Source organism: Anser brachyrhynchus (assembly GCF_964034855.1).
Source record: "Anser brachyrhynchus genome assembly, chromosome: 2".
Taxonomy (NCBI): Eukaryota; Metazoa; Chordata; class Aves; order Anseriformes; family Anatidae; genus Anser; species Anser brachyrhynchus.
The window spans coordinates 2,587,272-2,609,818 of record NC_137695.1 but is presented as its reverse complement, the minus strand read 5'-3'; positions in this window follow the sequence as shown (position 1 = coordinate 2,609,818).

Here is a 22,547-nt window from a genome sequence, read left to right as displayed (position 1 = left end):
GCAATCTTGGGAGTTAAAGCAACCGAAGCCATATCTCCTGTTCGCACCTGAACCCTAGCAGTTCATATGCTCTGTGTGACAGAATCATGCAGCTGGAAAGAACAGGAAGAGTATAAAACCCTGACCAGCAGTTCACACTTCTTTCTCATTCATAGATATCTTCAGAAATTAGGTGCAGAAACATCTTCAGATGTTAGGTGCCAGACCGTAGAGGAGGGTTCTCAAGTTTTTGGTCTCTCTTTCAAGGCATTTCAACTTAAGGTCATGTAAAGAGGAAAGGACTTCAACATCAGAGAAACACAAGGTCATTTTTTACTTCATCTCTTGATGTTATTGCAATAACTGCTTATTCAGCTAACTCAACAGAAGCTGAACCAACAAATTACAGGGACTAGAATTAGGCACTTCGCATGCTGGGCGTCATTCTTTACCACTTGATATTTCTAGTGTACTTCATTTACAGGACATAGGAGGAACACCAGTAAAACACAACACAAGAAGTGGCGTGGGTTGACAATTGATTTCCTGCAACTTCATTGCTTTGGGAATCCAGCTAATTTGGGAGTTGTGTGTTCAAATTGTGTTTATCTTGAAGTGTGAAGCAGGCAGCAAACAGGCAGGGTCAGGTTTTGGAGGGGAGAGTGAAAGGAGGCAGAATACTGAGCAGAAGTGTCAGGCTGAAGCCTATCCAAGGACTTCAGTCAAGATAGAAAGTGTCTCCTGCAGTATAGAATTTGATGGGGCAACATCCTTTATTCATGCCTCTTTCTTCCTTCCCTCCTGTGGTGGTTTTACCCGGCTGGGCAGCTAAACCCCATCACAAACGCTGTCTCACTTCCCCTCAGAAGAAGAAGAGGGGGAGAAGAAAGTATGCTGGAAAATTAATAATAATAATAATAATAATAATAAAAATCTCACTGGTTGAGATATGTAATTTAAGTAAAGAGAAAAGGAAGAGGAAAAAAAAAGAAAAAAGAAAAAAAGAAAAAAAAAGAAAAAAAAAAGAAGAAAAACGAACAAACAAAAAGTTATGTGTTTGGCCACTTTCTGAGAAGCAGGGCCTCAATATGTGTAGTGGTTGTTTGGGAGGATGGATGTTTTCATAACAAGAGCCCCCCCCTCTCCTTCCCCTTTCCCACCCTTTATTGCTGAGTGTGACCCCATACAATATGCAATAGCCCTTTGGTCAGTTTGGGTCAGCTGCCCTGGTGATGTCCCCTCCCCACCTCTTGCACACCCCCAGCCTCTGGCTCTGGGGGGTTTGGGGCAGTCCTGATGCTGTGCCAGCACTGCTCAGCGATAGAAACAACTCTGGTGTGATACCAGTGCTGTTCTAGCTGCAAGTGCAGAGCACAGCACTGTATGGGCTGCTGCAGGGAAAGTTACCTCCATCCCAGCCAGACTCAGCATGCCTCCTGTATACAAACCCACATGGGCAATAGAGAGCCATGAGAAACCACGTTACAATTCTGTTCACTGGCTTGAGTGAACAGAAGGAGCTTCTTCTCTGTTTTCCAGGCCCTGGCATTAAAATCACAGACCACAGCCTGAATCACCAGTTAGCAACTACTGTTGCAGACATATTTTCTTTTCCACAGCACACACGTACTGGCCAAACCTCATTCAGCAGTAGTCACGGCTAGTGAATCAGCACCTATTGCTTGGCTTTTCCTAAGCTGATGTCTTTGCTTCAGGGTGCCCTGAGCAGCTCTTACACAAAGCTGGGCTGGTGCTTCCATGTGTACCTGCACAGGGTCTTCTCCAAAGACCTAAGGTGATGCAAAGACACTTGCTGGCCTTTTTCTTACAACCTAGGAAACGAAAACTATCCCTCAGATATGACACACCTGAATACCCTAAAAGGACTCTTCTTCAGCGTTGCCAGATCTTCGTCTCTGTCCATTTAATCATTAATCATGCAAGAACACGGGGCAGCCCATTTTAGGATTCCTCCCTTAGTGCTAAATTCATTGAGTTTCACAGCATGGATGTCATAGCTATTAATGACAGCTTCTGTGGCCGGGGATATTAAGAGAGATAAAAAGTTATTATTTCTCTGATTTTATTCAGATATTACTTAAAATGACCCAGTTCAAAAAGCTTTTTTTTTTTTTTTCCTTTTTCTTTCCTTAGCATTCACAAAAAAGAAATAGTAGACACTGTTTGTTTGTTTTATTTCTCCGAGGAAAAAAAAAATATATAGTAAAAGAACAGTCCTGAATGGCTCACAGAGAACTGACCATTGGATAACTTGTCTGGAAATTCCAGCAAATGGTCCTGGCAAAACAGAGTTTCGGAAAATAACAAGGAAGGGCACAGGATGCAACGTCATGATACATCCCTCTATAAAGCAGCCTTGAAAGGCTGAAAAAGCATTGGCATATCCCTCCCGTTGAAAAGACAATAGCAGTGAGGGCTTGGCATGATCTTCTCTGAAAAAACATGGAAACTAGACATAAGAGCAAAATTTCTGGCAGCACCATGTTTTCCCTCAGCCGCCAAGAGCTAGCGGTACTTGGAACGCAGCACTGCAAAATATAAAATATACATATATTCAAAGAAGGAGAAAGTGATGATTTTTCCCCTTGTTTCAAAATGGAGCAAAGAACAGCTTGCTACAGCTTCTCCTGGAGTTAAGTCAAGGAAAAGCAGTTAATGGCTTGTTACTATCACTGTACAAATACTCATCGATTGCCTTTGTAGGTGGCAGGCTCCCATTATATTAGATGCTGTGCAAACACTCAATTACAAAAGGGTGTCTGTAGTGAAAGCGCAAAGACCAAGCTCATCCATCCAGAACCTTTGATGTGGGAAAGCTACATTGTACAGGATCATATGACCATACACATTTATCTGGAGCGTCCAGCTGTGTGCCAGAGAGGTCACAGGGCTCAGAGTGGAGTGGGAAGAGTCAGGAATAGACAGCTTTGGAAGGAAAGGTAGCACAATTCCCCACTATGGCACAGGAACACAGCTGGCACCGTATATTTCAAAATTCCCCACAACAGATGCTGCCAGTCATTGGATTTTACATCAGGGCCACAAGCTGGGGCTGATGCATGAGGTCCTGTAACAACACAGCCCTGGGTATATGTTGCAGAGCACGTGCCCAGTGCAGAAGGTCAGGAAGAAAAGGGTCAGAGATGCATCATATACTGCAGACTAGAGGTTCATGTGAACCCCTAAAGCCCTTGGAAGATGTGATTTTGTTTTCATTTAGCAATGTGTAGGGGTTCTGCTTTATTAGTACTGTGAAAGAAATTAGTGCAATCCATCCCCTTCCCTCTGGAACACAGCTTAGGATTCCTGCTGTCATAGGACAAGTGATAACACAGGAGAGATGCTGGAACATATTAACATCAGGAAAACATGAGTTTTTCTGCTCTTACCCTTTTGGCCTCAGCACTACAGGATGCCCAACATTTCAAAACACTTTATTGTGTCAGTTCTGGGTGCTATTTCTGTGCAATGCTGTTTGCTGATGTGTTCAGTGAGACAGCTTTGGGGGCTTTCATTTTTTTGTACAGCTGAACCCTCAAGATCTCATGTAGTACTTGCTTTTCAAAGGGAATGGGGTACTTTCTTTGATGACCTTGATCTAAACACCTTCATGGACTTGCCTACCAGTTAGTAATAAAGGGAATATTTCAAGTCCCACCTGACCTTTTTCCTACAATAAATGCATGAATATTACCCTTACCTTTGCTTAGCCACTCCAGTTAGGGCTGACCATGGTCCATTCCGCAGGAGACTCACGACAGGGCTGGAAACCCAAGTCATGGTTTCTCCACCCATCTGGGATAGGAAGAAGTCACATCAGTTGCTTTTGGCTGCTCACTCTGCCACTTGGCTATGGCCACGTTTCCATGGCTTGTTCTCACCGTCCTGTCTTTAGCTCTGACATTTTTTTTTTCCCCCTCTTGCCAGCCCACCTGACTTTGTTTTCGCCTTGTGGAATCTTTACCCTGTTTGTTCACATAGTGTAGGCACTGTGCTTCCCACTCTCATCTTACACTTGGGACTGAATCATTCCTTTGCTTCTCCAGTTTCTCATCTTGGCTTCTCTTGACTATCAGACTTGGCTGCTGTTTCCTAATAATCAGGTCCAATTGACTCACTCAACCTCAGCATTGGTCAGAAGGTCAAATCCTGAGGAAGAGTTTTTGTTTATTTTCCCCCACTGAAGACGAGGTGAATTAGATAAGGCATTCTAGACAAACTGCCATCAGATAGGTGATCACAGGATGACACTAAGTCATTGCCTGTCTGTAGTCCTGTGCAGCCAAAACAGGAGAAATGCAAGCCTTGTCCAAACAATGACACATAGAAGAGGAGACTGAAAGAGACAGAAATATTATTGCTGCAGTGACCTCAGGCTTAGGCCAACCCCTACTCAAAATCAGTGGATTTTTTTTTTTAATTATTTTTTCTAAACTTAAAGATCACTAGATTTTCCTAAGTGGTGAAGTTGAAACAATGTGATGAAAGGGCTTACTGACCTTCTTATGTACCAAGTCTGAGATTCATAGAGGGGTCAGGGCTTAAAGGGTCATCTTTGTAACTGTGAGATCTTTGTCTCCCCATGCCTTTGTGCCATACAGTAGAGATCAGTGCCCTAAGCAGGTAAACACTAGGTAGGAGTCAGGTTTCATAACCTGCCTAAAATTTAGTCTGATAATTCCAGTTCCACAATGAAAGATGGATGGCTTTGTTGTTCTCTCAGTTTAGCCTATACTGTTCACAATTTCCCAAACTTACGACAACAGCCATAGTAAAACCCTTATTGCAATCAGGTGTATAAAATCTACTGTTTCTTTGAGGCTGTCATAGAAGGCAATTGAGGTGCTTTGGCATTGTATATTCTTGATATTCCCCTTATAATCTCATAATGAGACTGACATTTGCTGCCTTTTGTAAGTAGTTTATATAAATAATGAGACATTATTATATATAAAATTGAATGTATATATACATATGTTTTCCATATAGATATAAAACTATAGATACATTGATATAGATGTCTGATCATGAGAATCTAAGGACAGAATCTATTTCGTCAGACTCATCACTAAACATCTAGCAAATTTGACATATTTTGTCTCTGGATCAATTCAAGGCTAAAATCAAAACTGAAGTCTCTGCGGAACACAGCTCATTCTTTAGACTTGGGTTTCTAGGGGTGACTCCTTCAGATGCAACATTGTCCTCTCCAGCATCCTGCATGCCACAGAGGTGTGTTTCCATGTTTGAATACTTACTTCTGTTTATTTTAATTTAGCATTGAGAAATTCAGAATCCCTGCAAATAATCTACAAGTATATCTTTTTATATATCTTTATATATATTAATATAAAATACATGAATTATGTGATTCTTAAACAAGGAAATCATGACTGATATGTACCTCAAGTATTGAAGCCAACATGGGATAAGCTGAGAAAAAAAATTCAGCTGTGAATCACAGGCAGAAATAAAGTCTCAGCCCTGCTTACGTAGTGTGCCAAATAAGTCTGTTCTTGCATGAGAGTTCTCTTCCATATCCTTAAAATTCTCCTCCTCACCAAAACAGTAAATCTATGATTCACAACAAATATGAAATAACCTAGACCCAGCAATGAATCAATAAAACACCTTGTACAGCTTTGCTCATCAAAAACCTAGTGAAATATAAGACATCTACACTTACGTACGGAGGAGATGATGTAATAGGTTGATAAAGTATTTGTGCCAATCTTCACAATATTTGATATTTTACTTGAAGTTCCAGCTTCAAGATGTTAGAAATTCAAGAGAAATTCACCTCTTCTAAAAAAAAAATAAAAAAAAAAAAAGCCAAAACAAAACACTTTTTTAGCTTTCAGGATGTTAAAACACAGCCTGAAGAAGTCATCCCTACTGTGTTTAATGAGAGGAGACAGACATGTATGTACATATATATGAGGAAACAGTGCCTCCTTAAATTGGATGGGACAAGCCATCTTCAGGAGGATTCATTTTCTAAATTTTGACTCCAAGATAAAAGTATATGATCAGACAAGACATATGAGGTGTATTTATGGAGACAAGAATCATGTCGGTAGACGTAGAAGTCCATTAGTAAAGTCTATATTGGAGTTGATCAACCCTGGGGTAAGCAGCAGCTATGGATCGTGCCTTTGGAAAGGGTATTTCCCCTCTCCTGCCCTGCCACCACAGTTCACTACATTGATTTATCTTCCTTGGCTTACAAGAGGTCTGAGTGTCTGAGAATGCAAAATTAGAAGACAAAACGATGTCATCTTCATCATCCTCACTCTCACTGTAAAAAGTTTAAGGAAAAAAAAAAATCAAAGCCAGTGTCCTCACTTACCACATCTCTAAAAAAAAAAAAAAAAGAAATAATAATAAAATTTAAAAATGCTCTTCCATTCTAGCTGTTCTATTCCAGCTCCTTTTCTTCTCCACGTCTGAAAAAAATGCTGTTCCATTTCAGTTGCAGAATATCTGGGCTTTCTTCAACATTTTGATTTTGGCCCAGTGAGATTTAAGACCTCATGAGGACAATATTGAGATAAAGGTTTAATGAGAAAAATGCTAATTATTTGGGGTATGACTGGAAAACCAGGCCACTAAATGTACTAATGGAAAATAGTTTCCCTGTTGAGCTTATCATTTGATAGAAAGGAAGGTGTTCTTTCAAATTAGAACATCCAGAGTGAGATGTCGTCATCCTTTCTTTCCAGTTTGTTTTAGTTTGGTAGCTTGGTGCTATATGCATAACATTTTCCCGATAAAGCCTTCCTTATGTCCCTGCCAAACAACAATATTAGAAGCAATGACAACAATTGTCCTCATCCCTATCTTTAGGCACGAATAACACTCCTCCACGTTAAGTGGAGCTGTTTACCTACTGGAGAGTAATCTCTAAAAGTTCTCTTCTTAAAGAGGAAACAGATATTTGGTGTTACTTGATGGATCTCACTTTTCCATGAGCCACTCACTGGCTTGGCTTTGCTTTGCCACTCACCATTTAAACAGTGCAACAATTTCAGTGATGTATGCACTTTGAGCCAGCAGATAATCATTAGAATTATAACACTGGAAATAGTCTAGCAATGAAGCAGGATCTGTTATCCTAGATATAATATCTAAGATATCTATCTTACCTCTTCTCTGCTATTTTAGCACTTTGCTAAAACAGTTTGGTTATAAAGTATTATACTAATATTGTCATAGCATGCCCATAAAGACATCAGCTAAGGAGAGTGCTAGTTCTTCACCACTCTTCAATATGTGATGAAATGATGTTCAGTGGAGTTATTTAATCATAATTTGAGGTTTTGCTCCTTCTTTTACGTCTTCTATCATGGCCTTGCTCCCTCAGAAGGAGCACAGAACAAGTATCAATACAATTGCTAGAGAGAAACACATTACATGAATTTCCATGACCTCTGCAGACTAGTGCCTTTTTATTGTTTTTTACTAAGCGAACAAATATGGGATTGTGATCAACAATTGTGATGCCTTGATACTACAGAATCACAGAATGGTTGAGGTTGGAAGGGATCTTTGAAGACCATCCAGTCCAACCCCTTGGTCAAGTAGGATCACCTAGAGCACATTGTGCAGGATGGCATCCAGGCAGTTTTGAATATCTCCAGAGAAGGAGACTCCACAACCTCTCTGGGCAACCTGTTCTAGTGCTCTGTCACCCTCACAGTAAAGAAGTGCCCCCTCATATTGAGCTGGAACCTCCTGTGCTTCAGTTTGTGCCCGTTGCCTCTTGTCCTGTTGCTGGGCACAACTGAAAAGAGACCGGCTCCATCCTCTTGACACTCTCCTTTCAGATATTTCTATGTATTGAAGAGATCTTTTCTTTTCCAAGATACTACTACCACAATAATGGTAATAGGAAAAAAAACAAACAAACGTACAAACTAAAACCTGTCATCTCTTCAGTTATCATTGTAACTACTATTATTTGTTCACACTGGTTTAAAAACAGAGTGATTCTACCATCATAGAATTTAAGATATATTTATTAAGGCAGGAATAAGGGTACATTCTATTGCTAATTTTATAATTAAAACAACTTCTCAGATATTTGCAGACAAGGAGTTAAAAAGAAAAAGCCAAGGATTAGTTTCATCTCACTTTTTTACATATCTTAAGCAAAAATGTAGACTGTCTAGACCCTAGACTATTTTATGGTCTTTGGAGACACAGCCAACATAGAAAATAGAATTGAGGATGCCATTCATTTTCTTCTAAGATAACTGAATGAAACGGGTCAGATGGTTTGCTCCTGCAAAGTGTGTATTTCACTTCACTAATGATAAATGGAGCCTGGAGTGATTGGCTTGGATGCAGTTATCAACGCTGCAGGCAGCTGGGGTGACATTCATACTGCCAGCAGAGAAACTCTCACCCATAAGATTCAGTGAGGTAGTTCCTATCTCAAATGCACAGTCTAGAGGCAGCTGCATAGGCTTCCTTCTAGACATTGGGCTGTCTTATTCTTGGGTCTCTACAAGTATGGTTGCACCTCCTCTGGAATTACTTACTTCTCTCCACTCACTGTAACAGGAGCTGGCCATGACTAACCACATTAGCTGATGTCTAAATTTAGTTGAATAAAACCTAGGTCAAGGCTACAATGGTGAATAAGTGGCAGAACCAAAGGTAAATGCCTTCTGAAGTCTACTTTATTATCAGACATCCAATCTTTCTCTTGTCTCATGTGTAGTCTGCTGACTTTTACCAGTCTCTCACCAATGGAACATTCCTTACAAGAAATCTCTCCTACCTTCAAGGGATACTGTAACTATGCAGGGTATTTATATAATTCTTGACTCTGTATTGTCTGCAAACAGTAGGAGAATGGGACAGCTGAGGAATGCAGACTGGAGACACAGTAGTCATAGACACCTTATGTTGGATGTAGGACAGAAATCAACCCCTCTCATTAGTACTTAAATTGGCAAAGTGCTACCAAGGTAACGGCTCTCTCCACAATATTGTTGTCTTGACTAAACAACTTACCCTAAACTCAGTTGAAATAATATGTTTTTTCACCTGCAGGAGTGAAACATTCAAGACGACATTCCAAGACGGATCTGGTTAAAGTCATAAAAATTTTGTGGTAACCTATATATTATTTTTATGCATATGCTTAACACGATGCATTTTATGAATGTGCTAAAGTGCAATAAATCACCTAAAACATAGTGTAAAACACTTCAGACTCTTACCAAAGTATCAGATGCTCACACATATTCCATACATGTATAGACTCATACAGATGCACAAGCACAGAGACCTGCCACCTTGTGACTAGAGTTGACAGATGGGAGTACTGCTTGCTTGTCTTCTGTGTGGGAGGTCATGAGAGTAGTCACCGTGTCTGTGATGGATTAGCAGTCAAAACGAAGACAGATAATGTGGAGGAACGGCATGGCTCCAGCATTCAGTGCGTGTCTCAACAACTGGAGCAAAAGACAGAGTTTCATAGGAATTATATTGCAGGAGGGAAGAAGTCTGTCTCTTCTAGTGAATAAAGAAAAACACACTGAAATTCATGCTTCTGCAGAAGACCAACATAAAAAGGCCTAAGTAAATTAAAATCTTCAGCTGACTCTTCTTTGGAACAGGATATAGAATGGGTGACTCCCTGAATGCCCTGGTATCCCCAGCTGATAGTACTTTACATTTCTGAGACTTGACTAACATTATATACCATATGCTATCTTCATCTGTCCAGGTATGCTGTTCAACTACAGTAAGTGTTACATAAATTGAGAGGTTTAAGTCAAAATGGAAAAGCCTCCCAAGACCTGTGCAAACTTAAGGGGTTGGAAATATCTGGAAATGACGGTGCTCCAGAAGTTTTCATATCATATTGATCATCAACCGCATGAAGTTCAATAAGAGCAAGTGCCGGGTCCTGCACCTGGGACGGGGAAACCCTGGCTGCACGTACAGACTGGGCGATGAGACGCTGGAGAGCAGCCTAGAAGAGAGGGATCTGGGGGTCGTGGTAGACAGCAAGTTGAATATGAGCCAGCAGTGTGCCCTGGCGGCCAGGAGGGCCAACCGTGTCCTGGGGTGCATCAAGCACGGCATCGCTAGTAGGTCAAGGGAGGTGATTGTCCCGCTCTACTCTGCGCTGGTGCAGCCTCACCTCGAGTACTGTGTGCAGTTCTGGGCACCACAGTATAAAAAGGACATGAAACTGTTGGAGAGTGTACAGAGGAGGGCTACGAAGATGGTGAAAGGCCTGGAGGGGAAGACGTACGAGGAACGGCTGAGGTCACTGGGCCTGTTCAGCCTGGAGAAGAGGAGGCTGAGGGGAGACCTCATCACAGTCTACAGCTTCCTCGTAAGGGGGTGTCGAGAGGCAGGAGACCTTTTCTCCATTAACACCAGTGACAGGACCCGCGGGAACGGGGTTAAGCTGAGGCAGGGGAAATTTAGGCTCGACATCAGGAGGGGGTTCTTCACAGAGAGGGTGGTTGCACACTGGAACAGGCTCCCCAGGGAAGTGGTCACTGCACCGAGCCTGTCTGAATTTAAGAAGAGATTGGACTGTGCACTTAGTCACATGGTCTGAACTTTTGGGTAGACCTGTGTGGTATCAAGAGTTGGACTTGATGATCCTTAAGGGTCCCTTCCAACTCAGGATATTCTATGATTCTATGATTCTATGATATAACCTGGACATTATTCTTCCTCTGAAAGTCACAGGACATTTTCCCCTTTTATTGGGATATCAAATTAAATTGGACCAAAATAGTGCTTCCATCTGTATGAAATGTTAGGCGTATGTAAGAAAGAGTGACTTGTTATAGAAAACTGAGAAAATGTTCTGCAGATTTGATATGCTCCAGCGATGATCAGCATAGGACACTTATGAATGAAACAAACAAACAAAAACCTCAAACTAGAAAATTCCTTCCTAGTTTCATCACCTGTCTTCTCGTTCATCTAGTTCATACTGAAAGAACAGTCTTTCTTATACTGCTGAAGCATATCCATGGCAGTTTCTTGCTGAATCTCAGAAATATGTGTCAAAAGCATAAACAGTATCTAGACTCTTTGCATTCCTACATCTGAATCAAAGCACAAACCTTGTGTTCAACAGTTTTCACTGAACATTATTCATCATTTCCTAACACATGAGGACAGTGGGCAAGGATTATATCTTAAAGCCCTAACAGTATACGAATCGTGTAGATTTCAAGAAAGATGCTTCTAGCAAAGGAGGAAAAAATTCATAGAATCCTAGGATGCTTTGGATTAGAAGGGACCTTAAAGACAACCCAGTTCCAACCCCCCCTACTATGGGCAGGGACACCTGCCACTAAATCAAGTTGCCCAAAGACCCATCAAGCCTGGCCTTGAACACTTCCAATGTTGGGGAATCCACAATTTTTCTGGGCAACCTGTTCCAGTGCCTCACTACTCTCATTGTTAATAATTTCTTCCTAATATCTGATCTAAATCTACTATCTGTTAGTTTAAAGTTGTTACCTTTTGTCCTATCACTATACACCATGGTAAAGACTTTCTCCCCATCTTTCTTGTAGGCCCGTTTAGGTACTGGAAAGCTGCTATAAGGTCTCCTGGAGCCTTTTCTTTAGGCTAAACAACCCCAGCTCTCTCAGCCTGTCTTCATTGGAGAGGTGCTCCAGCCCTCTGAGCATCCTTGTGGCCCTCCCCTGGACTTGTTCTATTATAATAATAGAACATGTCCTTCTTGTGTTGGAGCCCCAGAGCTGAGTGCAGGCTCCAGGTGCTTGCACTTTCAACCCCGATAAAATCAAGTTCAGCATTTATGGGAGGATGGCAGGACTGGGCGGGCAAGAAGGAGAAAACAACACCTCTTCCTGGTGGAGTCCAAAACTTGGCCCAAACTTGGTTCTTGCAGAACAAGAGCTGCTCCACTGCAGATACTGATCTCAGGTCTCTGTTGCACAACTTTGTTGCCCCTAAAAAGAAGCAATGTTAGCAGTTTGAGGAGCTTTTTGGGTCCCAGCTCAGCCACACAGCCTGTTTCTGTAGGCAGCTTGCCCCAACAGGTTTCAGACACAAGGTGTCCCTGAAACAGAAGGCCAGCTCCAAGGGAAGATGGAAGCCTCAGGAGAGATGGAAGCTGGAAATGCCCTGACAAGCCCCATGTACTGCCAGCAGCCCTCCACCAAAATAAAAACATTTTCACAGAGCACTTAACTTTTACCTGATCAGTGTTTTCCCATGGAAAAATGCTCCACAAACAAATTCATGACCAGCTCTTATAAAGAGCCAGTTCAGACACTGGTAAAATTACTCTGAATTCTTTGAAACTGGGACTTCCATAGGGACCAGCTAATTTTTTACTTAAAAAAAAAAAAAAGGAGAATAAGAGAGTTAGCTGCATGAAAGCACCTGGAGAGCAATCCCTGCTCTTCTGCTTTGGATAAAATCAGTATCTAGGCCTGCTCCCTGGGGTACTGTGTCCCTGCAGTGTGCTCACTCATGGACCAGTTTAGCAATAGTCTCAAGTTTTCAGTTCCTGCCAAACAAAAAATCTCACAGATTCCCAAACCCACAAGGGCCAGCAGAGGGTATGGAGCTGGCAGGAGAGTGTAACATAAGAGAGTGTTTGTTGGTAGCCTGGGATAAGCCCAGGTCTTAGCCCTGCTTGTCAGCTCAGAAAGGAAAGCTCTGAGCACAATAATAAGGGGTGATTCATGGTGCACTGATGGTATCACCAACCGGGGGGGGATCACCATGCCAATTTGGAGTCCCTCTCTCCCTGCCAGTAAAACATTCATCTACAGGCTTTCAAAACACATGAGGGAAAAAAAAAAAAAAAAAGAAGAAGAAAAAAAAAAGAGATATATAGTACGAGGGACCAGCGCCAAGAGCTGACGCTTGGGGCTCGGACGCAGTTGGTAGGCAGTGTGCTTGTGTGCTCAGGCAATGACGCAAGGAGGCAGGAGGCTGCGTCTGGGGTACGGTGGGCTGTTACGTTGGTGAAGAAGGGGAGGAAACTCCTTTCTCCCCCTTCTCTTGCTTTCCTGCCCTTCTCACAAATCTCTCAGCACGTCAGTCCCAAATTTCAATGAGAGAGAAACTCCTGGCAGGCGCTGGTAGGAAATTGTTGACCTTCACGAGCTGCTGACAGCCTCCAGTGTATTTCCAGGTTGCCCATAATGGTGTGGGGCTTGGTGTGAAGGATTTGGCTTCTGCTGAGAGAGCAGGATGTGTGAGGATATATTTTTGGTCTGATTCATACTATACCGTCATTTGATAGACCCCTGAAAGAAGCCCAACGTAGGAAGTTTTTGTGCCTCCTTTGACTGACCATGAAGCTACATTGCCTTTAAAAATCAGCTCTGGAGCTCCTTTCTGGAGTGGACAAGCTGGCTTTGGACTGCTCCCTTTTTGAATCCTGCTGCAGAGGCCCATGAGCATTGTCTTTCTCTCACAAAAAATAACAATAAAAAGAAAAACAGTAAGGGATTTTTTCTGCATTTATAAAAATATTTTCATCCTTTAGACTCCACCACCCACCCATTTAGTTCAGAAGCTTTTCTGGAGCAAGGACAGAAAAAAAATAAAGGTGGGGTTTTTCTTGCCTGCATTGAGATATTCTACCATTTTTTTTGACTTGTAATCTAATAGTCTTACTCTCTCACATAGTCAACAGAGAGAAAGGTGTTTCTAGTGAAGGACTCATTTCAAATTCCTCAGATGAGGTAGGACTTCTGGAGTTGCTTGTTTCTTTTTGATGACTCTAGAGGGAGCTTAATAGACTTGGCTTCAGACAACCTACTATCATAAAATTAATTCTTACATTTGGTCAGCTGAGTCACTCTGTGCTCCATTGGCTAGAATGATGAAGGGCTTAACTCAGTTGCCTACAGTTGGGCATCTGGAGGTGTTTTGGATGTTCTTTTGATTATTACCTTGCATCCAGCTTGTGCATAATGTGGGCCTCCAAGTAGGTCCTATGGTCAATCTGACAGTCTCTGGAGTATCTCAAGTGGCACTGGATGCCTGTACAACTAGACAACAAGATCAAACTCCAAGTTCATATGTAGACACCGATATGTAGGTTTGTAAATTTGTCTTGCCTGATCTGGCAACTGATCAAACCAGTTGCTTTGAATGCCACCTGTATTGATAACAGTATGCACACCCAGTGAAGGGCAAAAAGTCTTGTGAACTGTGTATACATGTGATTGCTCCTAGGGAATATGCAAAGCTCCAAGTGGATGAGATAATTTTGGGAAAGGAAAGGATCCCGGATGCAGAGGAGTTTATGGAAATTAAGAGATGGAAATCTGTGAAATTTGCCTAATCTTTGTGAACACCACCTGCCTCCTATGCTTGGATTTTTCCTTCTTGGAATGTTCCCCAATCTCTATCTTAAAAAAAATAAATATAGATTTCTGTTCAGTCATACAGGAAAAAAAAAGCCCAATAAAAATATGACAAAAATGCATTTTATGCACATGCACTCACAAGATTCCTTGCACACAGAAGAGCAGACAAATATATATATATACATATATAGAAAAGCCACAATTGTAACAGGCCTCTCAACATCAAATCTTATTTTGTTAGGGTTGTAAATGAAAAACATTGTTGCAGCATGAGATGAGACAGTCTGTAGAATTGTATTCAGAAATGTTAACAGGCCCTTGCATGAAAAATTGAAAGAAAACTTTGATGGACAGTGCTGTACAAAGAATTTTTCTGTTTCAGCATGACTCAGACATATTTTCTGTGAAATGTCTGAGAAGGCAGTGCTGGATTCTGAGCACCATCTGCATGCCAGGCTGCAAAAAAAAAAGTGCAGATTTTTGAACTGTTGTCAACACCTTATTGGAGATCCACTGGACTGAGGAGCTGGTTCAAATCCCACCTCTCACTATTCTTGGGTAGTAGTAAGACATTTTTAGCATAAACACTAGACCATGGCTATGACAATCTCCTAATCTAGCAACAAATAAACTGTTACTTTTATATGGCTGGATCAGCACATTGTAAAAACTCTAGTTTAGGTTTCAATATTAATATAACCATATATTTATATAGCCATATTTAATAGACTTCTGTTGCTTCAGAACATGAAAGAGTTGCAGGTACATCCTTAGGTTCCTCATCACCGCTTGCAGTTGCCTGGCCTCACCCTCTTGTGAGTGTAATTGCGAAGTTTAAGACACTTGTAATAGTTCTAAAGCTAATGAGTGCAGTCCCCTCTGCTTTCTTGGGTGAAGAGTGTCAGCACAATTTCTCTAGCTCCGGAAGAAGGTGTGCGAATAATTACAGAAGTTTTGAATATATATATATATATATATTTTTTTTTTTCTTCTGAACTGGTTGAAAACCCTGTATTTTCTATGCAATGAAGAATGGCACTTCTGTTCCAGGTGATCCCCTTATTAGGCTGCTCCAGAGCCTGGTATGTTTGATTTCTATTGAAACCTTATTTGGATTGCTAAAGTTATTCCGCCTCACCTTATCATAAACTTATAGCCATAGTAACACAAAGGCTTTTTATACTGGCATAACTTGGGATTTTAATCACTTTACCTAGACTACAAAAGGCAGAGAAAAATAAATTTGAAGGGTAGTTAAAGCCTCCAAGTCTCTATATTAAAGTGATCTGCATGACAAATGGCCATCCATCAACTAAAATAAAATAGATACTTTACTGGTATTTTCTAAGCCACCCATAACTGTGAAGTGAAATATGTTTTTCTAAACATCATTTGCAGTTGATTGTGTGTCTTTGATTCCATGATCATGTTTCCTTGCACCTGGAGCACATTGCACAATCTTCTGCAGAGGCACACAGGGGCCATCCTGCAGACAAACTGCAATTGTCTCCCATCCCATGGGAGTCACATCCCTTGACTCGGAGCAGGCTGTGTGTGTCATTCAATGTTGCATGAAACGACTGTGATGTATTGCATGTGTCACACATCCTTTTCCCATTGTGTGACAGAAGCATGTCAGTTCAAAGTTTGAATATCCTAAAGAAACAGAAGAACAAAAGCAACACGAACAATTAAACTGTACCACCTGTTCCTTGGCTTTAGGAAAGGAGGCAAAAAAAGAAGCAGGAAAGTTTCATTGCTACAGAACTGGTCTGCAGGACTTGGTCACCCTCACAAAAAGATAAAACTGAAGCCATAGTCGCAGGTACTTCAATGGACAAAAGAATAATAAAGCAGTAAATGTGTGAAACAACCTGTCCTTAAATTCTGCATTGTAAAGGATTTTTGGTAGATCTTTGCAGTACATGATTTATATGAAGGGAAAAAAAAAAAAAAAAAAAAAAGAAGGTGGAGTATTTTATTTTATTTTGTGTGTGTGTGTGCATGTGTTGTTGTCCATTTGTTTCTCATGGTGTCAGTTATTAAAATGTGATTAAAATATTGATTTACCACAGCAGTGAGAGGGACGAGACTTCAGTGTTCTTTATGCAATTTTGACTAAAGCTCCCTTTTTCCCTCCACTGCCAAGAGCTATAATAGTCACTTCCCATGGCTGTCTGAGTCTGGCATGTCCACCAAAAGTACAGAGATCCCCAAACTGCTGCTGCTGTCTTCAAGTGATCCATGAAAAAGCAGGTCCAAGATCTTTCCAGTAAGCAAGCAAAAAGTCAAACCACTCAAAATTAGGACTGGCTTGGGAACATTTAGTGATCTGCTTGAACAAAGTTAATCCTCAGATCTAGACTTGGAAACATCAAAACCTTGGACTAGCCTCATGTCTTTAATTTCCAATTATTAATAGCCACATGCCTCTAACTTTCTATGTTGGGATTCTGATTTGTCTTTTTTGTCTCCGTTAAAAGTGCCTTGAAGTGTTTTGAATATGAAAAGTGTCTTGATGTGGTGCTGTAAAACATGTATTTAAGCACGTATTTCAGATCATACAGACCTCCAGAAAACCTTAGAGTGGTAATAACCTTTCATCTCTTCCCTCTATTTAGCAGCAGAAATAGGAGCATTGTTGGCACACACAAACTCAGCCGGCTTACTCCACAAGTGAGCCAAATGTGAACTGGTTCTGATCTCAAAGTCATGTAACTAAACTTAGCTTGGTGTTGGACCTGAATTATTGTTTGTCTTGCTGACCTATACTATTTGTAGAGTCATGTATTACTTCTAGAATAATTGTATTTGAAATGAGGAGAGGAGAGGAGAGGAGAGGAGAGGAGAGGGAGAGGAGAGGAGAGGAGAGGAGAGGAGAGGAGAGGAGAGGAGAGGAGAGGAGAGGAGAGGAGAGGAGAGGAGAGGAGAGGAGAGGAGAGGAGAGGAGAGGAGAGGAGAGGAGAGGAGAGGAGAGGAGAGGAGAGGAGAGGAGAGGAGAGGAGAGGAGAGGAGAGGAGAGGAGAGGAGAGGAGAGGAGAGGAGAGGAGAGGAGAGGAGAGGAGAGGAGAGGAGAGGAGAGGAGAGGAGAGGAGAGGAGAGGAGAGGAGAGGAGAGGAGAGGAGAGGAGAGGAGAGGAGAGGAGAGGAGAGGAGAGGAGAGGAGAGGAGAGGAGAGGAGAGGAGAGGAGAGGAGAGGAGAGGAGAGGAGAGGAGAGGAGAGGAGAGGAGAGGAGAGGAGAGGAGAGGAGAGGAGAGGAGAGGAGAGGAGAGGAGAGGAGAGGAGAGGAGAGGAGAGGAGAGGAGAGGAGAGGAGAGGAGAGGAGAGGAGAGGAGAGGAGAGGAGAGGAGAGGAGAGGAGAGGAGAGGAGAGGAGAGGAGAGGAGAGGAGAGGAGAGGAGAGGAGAGGAGAGGAGAGGAGAGGAGAGGAGAGGAGAGGAGAGGAGAGGAGAGGAGAGGAGAGGAGAGGAGAGGAGAGGAGAGGAGAGGAGAGGAGAGGAGAGGAGAGGAGAGGAGAGGAGAGGAGAGGAGAGGAGAGGAGAGGAGAGGAGAGGAGAGGAGAGGAGAGGAGAGGAGAGGAGAGGAGAGGAGAGGAGAGGAGAGGAGAGGAGAGGAGAGGAGAGGAGAGGAGAGGAGAGGAGAGGAGAGGAGAGGAGAGGAGAGGAGAGGAGAGGAGAAAATTAAAAAATACTGTATGTCTTCTTGTTTTGTTTTGTTTTCCAGTATATTCTTTATTTTCTGTCTTTCTCTCTCTTTCTTTCTCCTTCAAATGTTGAAAATAGAGGGAAAAAGATTTTTTTAGTGGTCCACGAAAATCTAATGCCAATGCAGTAAACTTTCTTGAAAGGTGATTAATCTGAACAATCTTACTTTTCCTTTTCTTTTGATTCACTGTGTGTTGCCAATTGAAGGGGAAGGATCAATCCAGACAGAAGAGCACAGGAGTCCCTGTCCAAGGTTCTAGCCCAGCTTCCCACTAGCAGCATTCCCTGCCCCCAAAATTTATCCTAGAGACATCTCAGAAGTGACTTGAGGGAGCAGTGTGATTTCAAGCCACACAGCTGAAATGCAATCATACCCCTTGTTCTTTCTGGGATTCTCCTGGGCATTTATTTGTTGTGGGTTTATCTTAATAAGAAATGGCAATGTCTTTTGCCACTGAGCTTGCTAAGGATAGGCAGATGATGGTGATGAACTAAAAGCAGTGCATATTTGATCCTCCAGTTTCTACCTCATCACAGATGTGTTTTTTTTTTTTTTTGGGGGGGGGGGGAAGCAGGAAATGCTAAATCAAAAAGATCAAGGCCTAAAAAATTGCAGAATTATTAAAAAGGACTAACGAGAAAAATCTTATATCACTACATGCAGAAGAGAAGAGGCCAGTGGCATTTGCTTGCCAGTGATGGTAGACATACACAGAGCTGGAAAAGGAAGAGGACTTTCAGATTGGATTTAATGATTAGAAACAAAGTCTGTCAGTCTGCATCTGTTGTGATCTTGTTTTTAAGCCTGGGGCAACAAAGTCATTTCAGGGACTGGACATTTCAACAGGGCAAACCTCTGTGGGATTTACCCTCTTCTGTTATGGAGAGGTCTCTGATATTGCTTCCTCAGCTGCCCACTGCTGTTTGCTACCAGCAGTTCTTTGGCCCAGTACTGAGCATGCCCTGGTTCAGCCAAAGCCACCATGAAAATCCGGACATGCGTCCTCTTCTCTCTACCCCGCCCCTAGTTCGAGCTATAATTTCCTCAGCTTTGCCATCTGAGATGGTTCGATATGGGCTCCCTAGACCATTTCAGGCAAAACTAGCCATTTAACTAAACCTGTATTTCTTAGCTTAACCCAGCTCTTTTTGACCTAAGTGAGTTACAGAGTGAGCACATGGGCAGTTTGGCTGGAAAACTTGAGAGACTGGTAATGTTGAGCAGGGTGGGAATGGTTGTCACCTCAGGTCGCCAAAACTTTCCTGGAAGTGGATGTGCCTGTGTCCTGAAACACCACCTGAAAATGAGTTGTGTTAACTTCCCTCTGTACCCTACCTCACATACTTCCTGTCTTCCTCTGACCACAAAAATCTCACATCTCCATGGGTCCTAAGAGTTGAGCTGAGCAAAGACTGCTACCATTCCTACCTCACCTCTTTGCTTCCCTGGATGAAAATAACTGAAGAACTTCAGACCTCTGAGACATATTCACCTTCCATGCATGTGAGATGTCAAGCAAATATTCTATGTGCAGAAATTCCCCCTGGATTACCACACTCCAGCTGTAGAGTCCATCATGCCACAAGATCCTTTCTCTGGAACCAGGCATAATCAACATGAAATAGCCCATTCCGAATTCCTAGTCTCATTGCTAACCATGCTTTGAACAGGTTGCTGCACTAGATGATCTCTTCAGGTCCCTTACAACCTGGATTATCATATAGTTTTATAGTGCACCTGGGGTAAAAGGTCACTAAAGCAGACAGTGGATCAAGGGACTGCTTAGTGTTGAAGTTACAACCTATGTGCAGGGAAAAGGAGAAGAGCAAGGAAATGGAAACAGGATTATGCTTTTTGACCAGTGTTTCAGACTTGGTATCTCCAAAGTTGACTGCATCCATGGGAGATTTATAAGGAACAGTTTGTTCTGAAGACTATAAGGGGCAAGTAAATTTATGGCTTCACTGAGGCTTTCTACCAAAGCTTTGCAGTTTCCAACAGGTCCTGAGCAGGAGCACACACCACAGGAAGGATACATGAAACATGGTTGGTTGCTAACTATGTCTCCTGATCATCAGAGCATCTGTTGTGTAATTAACATTTGCTTCAGCAGAAAACCCCATTTATACGAGATTGTTGAAGTTTCTGGGTTATTTCATTTCCCAGCACCTTTCAAAGCTCAGCTTTTATGTATCATGTTCATAGCCAGGTTCCAAAACTTACCCTGTATTGTGTTGGTCTTTCTGGGCAATTTATGAGGAGAGGAAGAAAAAAAAAAATTACTACTGGGAGTGCCAGATACTGCTCAGAATAACAGCTTTCGTTGGTGGCAACAACCACAACCAACTTTTCTTTCCATAGCCTGGGGAGAGACAAACTTGGCACAGCCTGTAGGCAACTGAACCATGATAATATTACTGCTTGAAACAACATCTAGCTTTACCTATTCCCTGAACCAGCATAGCTAGAGTTTAACCTATGTTTCCTTATAACTCTGAATACCTTATATCTAGAATTTAACCTATGTTTTCTTAACTGAGTCACACCATGCTATTGAACTAACTTAATTTCATTAATGAAGGACATTTCATGTAAGACTGAAGCAATCCAAGTCTGTTGTAGGCAGATACAGTGAGTCAAGGTACTTTCTGTAAAGAAAGCCTGTATATTTTAGTGGTTAGCAACTAGCTAGTAACTGGACACTAAACTGTGTCCAATTCTGGGGTCCCCAGTACAAGAGAGGACATAATAGAAAGACTGTAGTGTAGGGCCACCAAGATGATCAAGGGACTGGAGCACCTCCAGACAGAGCCAGGCTCTTTCTAGTGGTGCCCAGAGCCAGGATAAGACGCAAGGGGCACAAGCCGGAACACAAGAGCGTTTGTCTAAACATCAGGAAACACTTCTTTACTGTATGGTTGACTGTGCAATGGAACAGGCTGCCCAGAGAGTTTGTGGAATCTCCTCCTTGGAGATCTTCAAAAGCTTCCTGGACGTGGTCCTGAGCAACCTTCTTTGGGTGGCTTTTCTTAAGTAGAAGGATTGGACCAGATGATCTCCAGTTTCCTTCCAACCTCAACTATTCTGTGATTCTGTGAGAGCTGATTTGTCTAGACACAGGCCACTCTGTGGCAGCTGGTCTCAACACCCAAGACCCTTACATACTTAATATTTGAACATAGACATGGCCCAGATATCTTCAGAGAACTTAGTGAGGACATGATTTTAGAAGGAAATTCTTGGAAATGTGTGGTAGAGCATATGAGACAGAGAGGGTTTTAAAATCTCTTTTGACTAACTACACCCATGAATGTCAAACAAGGACAGAGTGGATGACCATATTTCATATGTAAGTCTCTCACTGATTTAGCTGAGGAGGACAGATCTTTTCTTGAGATCAAGTAATTGAACAGAGTAGAGCAGAGAGGGATCAGAAATGGGAAGGCAAGTGGAGTGGCAGCTATAGAAACCTCCTTCCTGGTACACTGCTGACTATGGGCTTTGAACTTGAATACATCTCTTGTACTACTATGGAGTCCTCCTGTTTTCTATTCATTTGCACATCCCTCCTTAGCCTTTTATTTCCAGAGATTGTTTTTCTTCTGTTGCTCTGACTGCTCCTCAGATGATGGTGGCTTCATGCTGTACCTAAGTCATCCTTTCTTCCCTCTGGCCAATGCAATCTTGAGTCAGCAACAAGCACCTGAAATAAATACCCTATTTGGTATTGGCTGCATTCATTTCCTCTCCTAGGATGTGGAGCAATTGATTACCTCATCGCTAAGAAGAACCGGCTGTGGTGCTGAATTTACACAGGCAAACCTTTCAAAGTTCCTGGAGGTATCAACTTTAAGGGGAAAGGGACAGAGCTTTCTTAGATTTTCCCCTTTTATTCCATGTCCTTGCAGGTTTTTCTGATGGCAATGGAAAGAGTGAGGCCTCTGGATATCTTCTATCCATTTTGCTGTAAAGTCATCATCCCAGGGTCATTTTCCCGTTACTGCAGTGTGTTGCGGGGGAGGTAAACATCCATTCTACAGGGTGTCCTTTTAGAGTTAGAATAATATTAATGAAGTCACAGAAATGTGTGAAGAAAAAACTAATTTAAATCTCTACAGTTCACTGTGGCCATCTCTACTAAATATCTGTAGGCTGCCATTGTTCCTCAGCCAAGCTTCTGAAACCTTTCTTCACTTTTCACTTTAATTTTCTTGTACTATAAATTGACTGGGTCTGGATTGAAGGTTGACAGAAATTAAACCTTTTCTTTCTCATCTGTTGTGAAAACATGGCGTTTTTCTCCAAAGATGTCATTCAGCACTGCCTTTTTCTTCCATGATTATTTGTCAGTGCAAAATCAATGTGTGAATCATAGAATCACAGAATCATTTAGGTTGGAAAAGGCCTCTAAGATTATCTAGATGAAGCTGCAAAATGGTACATAGATGTCTACGGAATTATTGCATTCACAAGATCTCTGGAGTCAATATCTCTA